Here is a 12,371-nt window from a genome sequence, read left to right as displayed (position 1 = left end):
ATCATGCAGATGGCGTTTTTTTCTCATTCTCTCTTTTTCTGACCCTGTTCAAGCAACGGAAGAGAAAAGGGCTGGGAAGGGGTTTTAATATTTCAAAAACCTGGGTCAACGATGGTTCGCTACGTATATAGTTATATTACGGCCTACCAACGCACCGCTGCCACTGGGCAATCTGTGGTTTTTTACTACGTGCCTAGAGTCCTGTTGTGCATGTAGTTTCCATTTTTCAACTTTTTCTCTTACTCCTTTGTCCCTCTCTCTCTCTTTCTCTTCCGCGTAAATCTATTATCCATAACACATGTGAAATTATATACATCATTTTCCGCTACAAAAAAAAACTATAAAATGGCTGGAAGAACTCGAAGTCGGTTTGACTCCGAGGTATAAATAAAGGGCTTACGACATTGTTTATCTATTTATGCGAATCCTTTTGGAGAAGCGAGCCGAGAGCGAGGAAAAGAGAGAGAGAGAGAAAACGAGACGCAATCGTAACATAAAATTTGAATTGTAGTATTCGTATTTTCTCTTTCCCTCGTTTCAGGTTCGTTGGAAGCACAATCTCGTATTCCTCATTGTCATCACGCAAACGGGCGCATATGGACACAGATTGGAGCGGAGAGAAAATAAAAAATGAAGAAGTGAAATAGCGGAGGGGAAACGGAGCCTCGTCTCTCTTGCTTGCAAAGACTCCGCGTGTCAGATGACATTTCAAAGCAATCATGAGGGCTAAAATCTCTGTGACTCTAGCATGGAAGAGACCCGCCCAACGTTAATAGAGCATACGTATAATCAAATATGCTCACGTGTACATCATCACATATATAATGTATATCGGGAAATTCTCGAGGAGCTATGCCCAACAATTTCGGACCTCGATTCGCGATGTTCGGATGATTAATTATTTATTAATACGTTACGATGAATCTAGTAGATCTAGTATTATTATAGCAACGCGATGAACCCTGGGGAAAAATCTGCTCCAGAATCCTTCGGAATACTTTCGAGAAAAAAGGCGATTCAACATTAGTTTCGAGGCATCCTGTACCATACGAATATATATATATATATACTGTAAAAGAGCGAGGAACGGGAGGGATAGAGAGAAGGAAGGAGAAGCGAGGCTGGTCACGGGCGAAGAACCAAGATGACTAGCGGCACACGCAAAACGGTAACTTGGTTTGGTTGGCGCCCTGCTCCGATTCTCGCCCACAACAATCGTCGTCGTGTGTGAATAAATGCATCGAATATATAAAAATATGTGTGAATATAATCATTCTACGGAAAGCAACGTTTTCGACTGCTAGTGAGATTTGTTTGCATCTGAAAACGCGTGCAGTTGCGCTTTCTCTTTTTCATCACCAAATATATATCCGTTTGCGCAATATGAGGAGTTCATATTTATAAAATAATAACCGCAGAAGAAGAAAAATAAGGACCGCACGAATTTAATGTTGACGCCATTGAATGCTCACATTTTCTTTATACACCATCCATACGGCTGTTATACCGTACATCTTTGCGTTTTTTGCCTTATCCCTCCTCGGACCCTCCATAGTGTAATCCGAGTGCAATCTTGCGAGTCGGAGCGCGCGCCTCCTAGCGAGGCATATAAGCACAAAAGCTCCTTCTCTCGCTCTCTTTTGCTTTCTCACCCACCCGTACACGCACACACATAACCGCACACAAAGCGGAATTCGAGGCCCCAGGCAGCATCTCGCGATGCGAGAGGGAACTCAGCGAGGCGCTACTCCAAACGAGCACGAGAACCAGAGAGAGAAAAGTAGAAAAAAGGATGAGAAAAAGAATAGAGCAAAGCAACTAAATAATAATATGGGAATAATAAAAGCAAAAAAACTTTTCTCTTTCCCTTTCAACGTGATATCTTTTTTCTTTATACATATTTTCACTCTCCTCTTTGTTTACTTTTTTTTAAGTTCGCGATTCTCCGGCTTCGTATCAGTGTGGTTGGCAAGCCTGGCTTGCCAACCTTAACCCCGCTTTCGCGTGTTCTCTTCCTCTCTCTCGCTCTCTCACTCGCGGTATCTCGACTCCGTAGATGTTTTTCTCTTTCTTTATTTTCCTATATCTTTTTTTTCTCTCTCGCGCTCTTTATCCACACCTCGACTCGGATAGGATATTCTATTCCTTAGCCTTTCGCTCTTTTTTCTTTTCCTCCATTTTCATTTTTCTCTTTTTCATCGTCTATCCCTGTCTTGCGTGTTCTTAAAGCTCACCGATACAATTCAAACCATTCAACATGCCGCTCGTTGCCTCCGACTACGAACGAGTGGGATAAGGAGAAAATGAGCAAGTGCAAAGAGTACGAGGAAGACGCTGTGTACGATAGAAAAAAAAAGTCAATTTGACTTGTCGCCCAGTACGTTACTGTGAAATAAATTAAGAAGAAAAAATCGATGACGAAACAAAATATGATATTAAAAAAAAAAAAATTACGTAGAAAAACGACGTTTCGCGATTGTCGACGAAAGTTGCTCCGGAAGAAAACGATACGAAACACTGAAGGAGAAGAGGAAAGATCCTGGGGACGATAGAAGCAGGAACCAACATGGACATGTGGGGAATGGAACGACCGAAGAAAAATCAAAAGCAAGCTGAGAAAGATGATCGAACGAGTCGGGGAGAGAAGGAGAAAAGAGTCTCCGGCGAAGATGGAGAGAAAAGAAAATTATTCGCGTTGAAAAAATATTGGATACCCGTCTCTCCGCATTTTATACCCATTTTAACGTAATATAGACATCTAGCTTCGTATTATCCTCATGAAAATTTGGAGAGTACGAAACTTTGAAACTGGCATGCGATTTCCCTTTCCGCATCGGTACAGCAGGCAAGAAGCAACTATTCTGAGATCGAACAATTCTCGCGAAACCCTTCCGCGGGCCCTTGACATTTTATTTCACGTACCAGATAACTTCGATAGTAGACATTGTCTAGTATACTCGAATAGTTAAAGTTTAATTCGAGTCAATTCTATCGAAAAGACAAGAAATTTTAGAATTGACAATTGACGGTGATGAACATAACCTGAAAATTGAGGGAACACGGGGCAAAGCAGATATACTGGGTTCGTTTTGCCCATTAAGTTGAATTCCGAAGCAACACGAACAGCCCGAATCGGAGATCGTATGAAAATCACGAAAAAAAAAAAAATGTTTAATTCAAATTATATTTTCAACCTCAATTAGCTTTAGTCTCTAAAATTAACATCTCATAATTTGGGATTCGAGCCCAACATCGAACACAGGCATTCAATACTAGGAATGCCTAGTATTGGAAAACTAGGAAAAAAGTTTCTCGTACCAACAATTGGAATAAAGAAAATCAACTGTTTGATCGGGCAGAAATTTAGTTGGTTAGTCAGGAAATAAGCAAATCCGTTTAACTAAATAATATATAAAATATACTGAACTTTCTTTCGAGGTAGACTTTTGTATAGACAATTCATTTGGCTCGTCATCGATAAGATTTTGTTAAGCTCCATGAAGAAAAAATTCGACTATTAAAATATTTTTTATTTTCCATAAATCATGTTGGATAAAGTAATAATACATTTCAACGAATTTTGAGTTGTATCGAACTTGACCAGTAGGATTCGATTAACAAAATGTTTGTCATTCTCAACAAAACGGTCCAACAAAACTTCAGTACTTGATATTCAAATCAATATATCATAAAAGTGTATGTAAATTAAGTAAAACTAAACAAATGTTTTGAGTTCTTCGAACAAAAGATTTGGTTTCACTCGTTTAGTTAATTCACACAAACCAAAATTTAGTGATTGGAATAAGCGAACTAATTCTTATTTATTGCAAGCGGATGTTAGTTAGATCAAGCAACAAAAATATCAACTAAAGGCATTTAGTTGGTGCAACGATTTTTTTCTCAGCGTAATAATTTTACTAATAGTTCTATTTAACTGTGTACCGAAAACGTAATTGAAAAAATTAGATGCCATTGACCTAATCAAGTTAACGAGGTTCATATTGCCCCATATTTCATTATATTATGACGATAAGAAATGTATTTTATGAAGATTGAGAAGAACTTGAGAATTTGATTTTTTGAGCTCCGAGGAAAGTCATGCGGAGTACGCAAATTGAATAACAAGAGAAAAGAGGACACCGTGCAGGATCAACGGCGTGCGTGTCCTCCGATCGTCCGTTTTTTCCTCCGATCTCACATCCGCAAGTTTTTCTACGGTAGAGCGGATCAAGCTTACGAACGCAAAAGCACACGCATAGTCGCATTTGCCCGCGCTGTAAAATCGAGCCCGTGCGAAATAGAATGACTCGAAGAAATATAACATAACTCGTGGTAATCCATATTTATATGAGCGTATGTGTCGTACCGTGTATGAAGAGCATATGAGAAACGAAGATTCCGTCTGACAGAAGTTCGTTGATTCCGAATGGAATTTCTCCGCGTTATACTTTTTTTATTTTTCTTCCTCGCTTCCCCTCTTTTGACAGCCATTATGAAGCAAGGAGAATACGTCAAGTTATCTTTACACTCTGGTACGACAGACGATACTTTCATCGTCGGAATATGTCGTTGCGTTTAGTCTTCAAAAAAAAAATGCAAAAAACTTTTCCGTCACGGATTTCAGTCTCATATTTTTGTCATTTTTTTTTTTTAATCCAAGCCTTGCGTGCGTGTTGCCAAACAATTAGAACATCGACCGTTCATCGCCTTGGACCGCACACAATCCCGAGCCAACAACACTCCGACTTTAGTTCCGCGCGGTCAACTTTGACCACACGTAGGTCTTCGAAATTGGATGGTTTTTTTTATTATTCCCACGTATTAAATTTATACCGTTCATTTCACTGTCGACTGGAGCACGAGTCCATCGCATGTTACCCACAATACAAATTTATCACACACGAGAAAAGACAATTGAATCCATTGTTTAATCTCAACCCGGTAAAAATTTCGAAATTTTCGGAAAGTCGGTAAACTGACAGACTCGACGCAGCTTTCATCGAATCCATTTTTTTTCATCAAACCGCAATTTTCACAGTGAATTCTAGACGACGCAGCAATTTTCTATCGAGGAGAGAACTCTGTCACACTTCGACGAGAATATGTAGATTTTCTATTGTTCGAAAACACCATACATGTACAGACGGAATCTCGACTTTCATTCCTTTTTCTTATATCTCTCGTTATCGAGAGCGAGACATAGTTATTGTGTGATTTCGTATTCCAAAGTTTCCATAAAAAATGCCATCATGATTCGAGATTGATTCTTTACATCGATATACATGTGCGTTTGTTTGAGCGCCTGCGCATCTCTGTGCATTATTTAGAACAAGTTTAGTCCATCGGAAGAATTCAATTCACGGGGCCGAATGAAAGATCAATTCCGATGGCTTTCGTTAAGCACTTGTCTATCCGAAAATATTTTTTTTCCCCCTCGACATCACGACGTAAAATAATGACACCGCGATACAATGACCCGACTCCGGATAATGACGCTTGCTTATTCGGTCAACAATTCCTATCTTCACATGCACCGTGCGATTGCCAGCGACTGGTAGAGAGTTTCGCCATCTCAATTGTAATCTTAAATTTATGGATCCACCAAGATCCTAAGAACTCGTAACCAGTTTTCTAGTAACTTCACCACAAGAGAAAACGACGCTGGAGTTTGCAACGTTGGAGTTGGACGAAATTAACGAAAAAAAGATTTGTACTTCACCAATTTTTTTATTTCACGAATCATTAGTGTAGATTGAAAAACTACAAATTTCAAATTATTCAGCAGAGAACAAAATTGGAGATTTACGGGAATTATTTGAGAGTTTTTTAAAATCATTTCGTTGGGCTCTAACGTTGCAAACTTCAGTGTCACAGGAGAAAATGAAGAAACAAGGGACCGATTAAACAGCATTTTCGAGTTAAATCGGGCTCCGGATTCGTTTTAGCGTGGGTGCGCAGGTTGCGCGGCGAGGCAGATTTGTTGAGATCTCAGTGAGTTGAAAAAAAAGTCGACACCCACGCGCACATCGCGGAACGAACGAGCATCAGAAAAACAGAATCCCAACGAAAAATAAATGAGAAATAAACAAAGGGGCTGGACGATTGAACCGTTAAGGGTATAGGGGAGGATTTGCCGGTACGTTTTTTTAGCCTCTATTGTCGTTCTAACCCACAATCGGATGGTGAAGGATGCTTGCCGGGAGTATGGTGGTTGGTGGTGATGGGCGCGTTGTCTCGTTTCCGACGTCAGCGGTGCGAACCATTTCGAACATATTCAACTTCCCAATCCAAAGGACGTTTTATCGTTCAACGCGCAAAAAAAGCATGCATACGTATATATTTGTAACTGTCGAAAGATGGATGGATGTAAACGAGTTTCGGGTGTTACACAGAGAAACGCAGGGACATTCTCTCGCGGCAGTCAAATGATGCTGCGGTGGCAGCGGCGGCGGCTGTGTCGGTGTCAGGACAGAAGAGCCTCGTTCAATGTGTCTCGCGCGACGCGAGCCGGCAACACGGGATCGACGACGCGGACACCGGAAAGAGGCCTCTGTCTATTCAACGTTCAATAACATGCCACAAAACTAATGCGTGTACCGAGGCTAGCACAAATATACACAATTATATACATAACGAGATATTTCGAGGGCTGTCAGTTCAATCATTGCTCATGATGCCAGCTATAGCCTCTTCGTTGACGCTGCGATCCAAACAATGCTATCAAATAACGTGTGGTAAAGAACATACAATTCCAGAGCAATAATCATTGTGGGGGACGTATTTCGTGCAATGTCCAGGAAAAAGGTCCAATGCGTTTGTCGCGACTGTCTCTCGGATTCTTCGCGAATCATTGGGTAGATAAAGATGTGCTGCGCTAAGAAACAACCGGACGCGCACGCTCCTTTGAAAAATAAATCATCAATCCTCGAAACGGTTTACAAGAGACATATTTTATGAAGTACGCGTATATACTCGTCAGGGTACACAGGCCGAACACGTAGCTTACTCGATGACACGTGTTACGATGTCCGTGTCACTCACATCTCAACCCATTATTCACGCAACCCACACATACTTGTATGTACGTCATTCAAAAATGGTATATACGATAAGCGGATCGACGAAGCATTCCGTACAATACACGTTGGCACAAATTCTCCTCTCGAAAATGGAGACAAGTGTCAAAGTGTGATCGAGCGCTTCATTCCACTAGCCCATGCAACTGCGCGCGCAGCGCGGCGATTCGGCATAAGTCATTGAATTCATTAACCGGCACAAATGATCCAGCGATTCTATCAACGGGGCAAGCAAGTACTTCTGACGAAAGAGAGAAACTTTTGCTCTGTGTTGACTTATCTTAAAAAGTTATTTCTCTCGATCATGACTATAATTGTTTTTTTTTCTAGTTCGCTCTAGTTCGAACTAGCACATCTCGCTTGCGGAACCCTGATTCGGTTGACCAGATTTCTGAGACTCTTTCGTAGCATTTCGTGCATGGCAAGTTCGTTATCGGTATAAGTGTCATTACTGGAATGACTATTTCGTCAAATTGGCTAATTGGGGAGAGAGCGATCGCGTAGCGTAAAACATTACAGTTTTAGCGTGTTTCGACGTTGAAAAAAATCGTTCGGAGCACGGAGAGCTCAACTCTCAACTCTCCTTCCAAGCTTGTGCAAAGATGACTCGGTACGCCCGGGCATGACATCGATCAATTATCAAGTGAAAAAAGAGATAAAATAGAGAAAGAGAGAGGGAGAGAGAGAGGAAACCCGTTTTTTTGCTTTAATTTAATCCCGAGGGAAAGTTTGAATTTAAAAATTCACTCCAGGTAGCCAGCGGACGGACTGTCATGAAAATTCAACAGAATATTAGCCCGAAGAAAGTCGTCGAGATGACTCTTATAACGCAAACGACAATAAAATTACTTTTGCCCTGTTGTTGAACGAAACGTGTGATGTTTCAACGTCAACACAGATTTGAATGAAAGTTTCGATTTTCCCCTTCTATTTCCTCCTTTGTACATTATACTGAGACTTTTAAACCATATTTTTCGAAACTTTTATTCCTAGAGAGTAAATTAATGGAAAGATTTCATTTTTTCTCATTAAAAATAACGGTTAAAATAAAAGTTGCATTCGCTCATGGAGAAACTAAAAATTGCATCAAAAAATTAAAGAAAAAATATGGAAAGCACTTTTGCAAAGATCAAGCTGAAGGATTAACGAACGAAAAAAATCAACACAAAGAGAGGAGGTCAAAGGTCAAAAATGTCGTAACTCGCGAAAATTATGCTAGGAGAAGGGATGAGGAAGAGGCGAGGCAGCGATGGAAGCGCGGTTGGGGGGGCGGAGGCTCTGTAGGCGAACGTTGCTGCGACGAGAGGAGAGCTAGGAAGGAAAAGCGAGAATCGGCGAAGCGTAACAAATGGGAATTAGCGAGGTCCGTAAACATCCAGAGGTGGATGAACGTAAGTTAAGTGCTAAACTCGGCGACACGTTCAGGTCGATAAAAGTCACGAGTGCGAGACGAGAGATTAGAGAATTTGAGAATTTCAGTGGTGCAGACTGAGGCGCGTACGTGTTTCCGAATATACGCAATTGATCGATACTGGCGTGTAAAATGTTGGCAAAAAATGAATCTGTATTGTATCGAATCGGGACAAAATAATGTTCGTAAAGAGGGAAAAATTGATAACGATACCGGAAGAATGGAAACAGTTGAAGTAGGAATGAAGAGAAAGGAGGAAAAAAACGACAACCGAGATTCTCCGTCTTAACGATAAAGCTCGCGCGCTCTCTTACATCCTTAAGGAGGATGCCGCTCGCTGAGATTAGAGAAGCATCGGAACTGAGGCCGCGCCTGTATTCGGCGAGGAAGCCAAGTGAACCGGATGACCTCGCACGGCCGAGCGTCGTCAGCTCCTCACTATCTCCATCTCGTTCTCTCTTTCTCATTTCTCTTTTCTCCCACTACACTTGGACGTTCGGTCCTGTTTCTCGACTTCCTTCTATATTCCCAAGTTGCCCCTGCTTGAACCGAGGACTTGAAAAGAACGAGAAAGAGCGAGAAGGACGACGGATGAAAAAGAAGAATAAGAGAGAGAGAGAGAGAAAAAGAAAAAGGTTCGACAAGCTGCTCAGTGTGGTCGTCCTCGTTGTATAGATCGTGTTGGTTGGCCATACCATCCTGTAAAAGGTTTGCCTGGTTGTGTGTCTGCTTCTTCTTCTTCTTCTTCTGCGGCCTGCCAGTTTGCTCGCTCACATAAGACCCGAGATTCCGTACCGAAAGAAAGATAAAGAGAAAGAGAGACAAGAGGGGGGGAAAAGGAGCAGAAAAAGAATTGAGAGAGAACAAAGTATGAGCCACTCGAAGTGGATCTTCGATCGAGAAATCGTAAAGAAAATCTTTTAGAATGCCGTCAAAGGTACAAGAGAATCGATCAAATATTGAAAGATTTCACGAATACCACATGTTTTCATAGAATTTCACTATAAAATGTGAAAGACCAACCTTTTTATTATTACTGGTAAAGGACGATAGATTTTTACGGATTGTATGTAAAAATTGAGAAATAACATACACAAGTATCAAACTTCATCCTACATCCAGAAATTGCAATGACCTGAACAAAAATTATTATCCACCCACGCACGTATGACCTTAAATGCTCGGAGCTTTAATACTGTTGAAAAAATAATACGAAGCGGGTTGATAAGTCGCATTTTTCACGGTTACTGCAGAACTTCCCAATTGACAATAAGCATAAGAACACCATTTTCGTGTAATTATAATAAGCTCTATATAAACGTATATGGTGCATACAATGGAGGCGTGAGAACCGGATTCAATGAATAATATTCCCAGTGAGAATAGTATAGCCTTGTTTGAGACGAGAGAAGCGACCACGAAACCTCCACAATACATCACCACGAGACTTCATTCTTGTAACAGTTTATGTACGGACGCGACATTTTCTGTATGCGCTTTGCCGTCGTTCTTAGACATTAGAGAAAACAAACGAAATTATTACCGATTACTAGTTTTTTTTTTTTTTTCAAAATATAATGAAACGTCAATTTATTTGCTTATCTCGAATTTCGATTCAAGATGAAAAAATAAAAACGTCGAAAAAGCATCTATCGAAACTCAACAATTCTTATGATGAATTATTTGATAATTGGTATTTAACAGCCTTCGAAATTTGATATACGGTACTGGAACATGAAAAATTACTCGACTACTAAAATATTGACATATTGAAATATGATATTCAGAAGAATTATCAAATAATATATTGAAATAGATTCATTCATATGGCAGCAAGGTGTAATATAACATGTTTGGATATGGGAGCGAACGTGATGCGTAAGATCGACGCCAATGGGATTGTTGAGGAAAGGGCGAGGAGTAAAGAAAAAGAAGCATGGTCGAAAGACGCGTCATTCGATCGGCGCCCCCTCGCTTGACCGTATGCCCCAAAAGGAATAAATACGAAACAAAGAAAAACTTGAGCGAAATAACGCACGTTGGACACTTACCCACCGTACAAGGCAATAATCGCTGCTGCGTCCTCGAGGCTCAGCAAGAATGGTGCATTGTAAAGACGGACACTTCTCTGGCGCGAATATTATATTATTTGCTCCTTTTCTATCCTTTTCTCGGTAGTACCTACACAGACACTGCACATAGAACACGACACAGAAAAACTCACAAAACTCAAGATATCACCGTGAAACAAGAAAATGTTGTAACGTTAAAACGACTGAAAAAATAACTGAAATAAAAAGAAAATTAAAAACACGCAAGAAGCGAAGCACGGAAGATTCAGACTATCGCAAAATCACGCGGCAACGCGCCATACTTGTTGCCTATATTTATATATATTTATATATATATATACATACATGGCCACGAATATACGTGTACGTATTTATATATACATATACATATGTGAGAATAAAAATTGATGTTCCTTCAAATATGCCTGTATGTATGACTGTGTATAAGTGTGTAAGTGTCGAGTGTGCGTATATATAGCACACGTACTACACCTGGACTAGCTTCTATTCCACCAGATTACGTTTACTCTCCCATTGAGCTACTTATTTACACTCTCGCATATTTATAGGCATATATATGTAAATGTATTTGTGCATACATATACATACATACGCGCACATACACGCACACACGTATATGTATATTACGTATGGATGGTTTGCCGAATTCACGTTTTCTTCGCTGTCACACCTCGACAAACCACAAAATATCACCGAAGCACACACTCTCTTTCTTATACGATGTTTTTCTTTTTATATCCAAACAAATTCCATTCTATATTTGGAGCGATTATTTCAACACTTATACAAGGAAAATTCCACTGTTACTCGATCGCTGTCGAGAAAAAACTTTCTGCCGAGCACTTTTTTCGCTCTAATTTAGTTCTAAAAGTCCAACGGTACGGCGTTTTTTTTAGGTTATTCCATTTTTGCTCCAACCTTTTAATGCTTTTTGCGAGTTTTTTCCGTTCTCAATGTAATTCCTTGATCGAGCTACTCTCGCATAATGTGTCACGGAATGACTCACGAGATGGAAGAAAAGAGGGAGAGGAAACTTTTGTTGCAAGACCGTGATAAGTCTCGTGCGTCTTAACCCGGTTTAAAGGAATTACGACGCGTCTGCCGCGTACTGCGAACTCCGGCGTACTGAGCGCCACGAGATACTGGAACCTCGAATGCGCGATTGCCGCGCCACCGTCCCCCCGTTGCGGCCGATTCCCCAAACATTCGGGACTCCGAGTATCGCTCGAATGTTTTATATCGTATGTGTGCATACGTATATAAATAAATATAACATATTCCATGTGTGTAAGAATAGTAAATCGTACTTTATTCTGTTCCCCGCACACGTGATTCTGTGCTAAAAGTCTCATGCGACCTCACGAAAGGACCAAAATTTTATTTCTAAAACAAATCAATTTTGTCATAAATATCATTATACTCACTTCCGCCGTAACACTGCACAGTTTTCATTCGCTTTTATACATGCACGAACGCAATTTCGATACGTATACACACACATATTTTCTAAAATTGTATTGCAGCCTGCTTATTCTAGTCTCTGAGTTGTTTTTGCGACTTTTCGTTGCCGGGAACTATACGAAAAAACAGACTGTTATTTTTCTATTTTTTTTTTCTTTTCAAGCGCTTTTCGGATGCACACAAGAAATACGTTGCTTTATATATCGTAAAATAACAATTGAATCATGGAACGTGTGATGTATACGCATTGAATGTTCAATGACGAAAGGTCATTTCGCTTGGATGAAAGCGCGAAGAATCTGGGCCATAAGCAGCGACTTTTATTCGTTC

General features: G+C 40.4%; 1 protein-coding gene across 9 annotated transcripts in view; it reads right to left on the bottom strand.

The window, feature by feature from the left end:
* kek5 (kekkon 5) overlaps positions 1-11,695 on the bottom strand; it is a 184,563-nt gene extending 172,868 nt beyond the window's left edge. For 3 of the 9 annotated variants that reach the window (XM_043410815.1, XM_043410813.1, XM_043410816.1), the window contains exon 1: positions 10,539-11,695. The gene's annotated coding sequence lies outside the window, so the exon portion shown is untranslated. The remainder of the gene's footprint in view (positions 1-10,538) is intronic. The other 6 variants (XM_043410814.1, XM_043410811.1, XM_043410817.1 and 3 more) reach the window with 6 other exon arrangements.
* Between the last annotated feature and the right edge of the window lie 676 nt (positions 11,696-12,371).

Source organism: Venturia canescens, chromosome 2 (assembly GCF_019457755.1).
Source record: "Venturia canescens isolate UGA chromosome 2, ASM1945775v1, whole genome shotgun sequence".
NCBI classification, from domain to species: domain Eukaryota; kingdom Metazoa; phylum Arthropoda; class Insecta; order Hymenoptera; family Ichneumonidae; genus Venturia; species Venturia canescens.
The sequence above is the reverse complement of the archived record's forward strand: the minus strand, read 5'-3'. Positions and strand labels throughout refer to the sequence as shown.